Consider the following 356-nt stretch of genomic DNA (forward strand, 5'->3'; position numbering starts at 1 on the left):
CTTTCCATTTCTTAGTACAGTCTAGTACACTATTAATTAATAATCAGAATTTTGCTCAACAGCTCCTACCTCTTCAGCTGTTTTAGAAATTATACCACATGTATTGGTACAAGCATTACATTAGTCCAGGCCAGTGGTAGGGATACATCACCGGATTGCTCTGATATCTGTTTGTACTGATGCCCAGGACCCGGCCTTTCTTTCACAGTGATTTCTTCGGTGTGCTCCTCTGACACCCCCACCTACCCCGCCTCGCCGAATCCATTTACGGCCACAGCCACATTCCCAAGTAAAACCAAAGCCGTGCGGCCACACAGCTTTTTGTAATGTGGCCGGAACGAGGTAGCCGGCGGGCT

Source organism: Penaeus monodon, chromosome 19 (assembly GCF_015228065.2).
Source record: "Penaeus monodon isolate SGIC_2016 chromosome 19, NSTDA_Pmon_1, whole genome shotgun sequence".
Lineage (NCBI taxonomy): Eukaryota > Metazoa > Arthropoda > Malacostraca > Decapoda > Penaeidae > Penaeus > Penaeus monodon.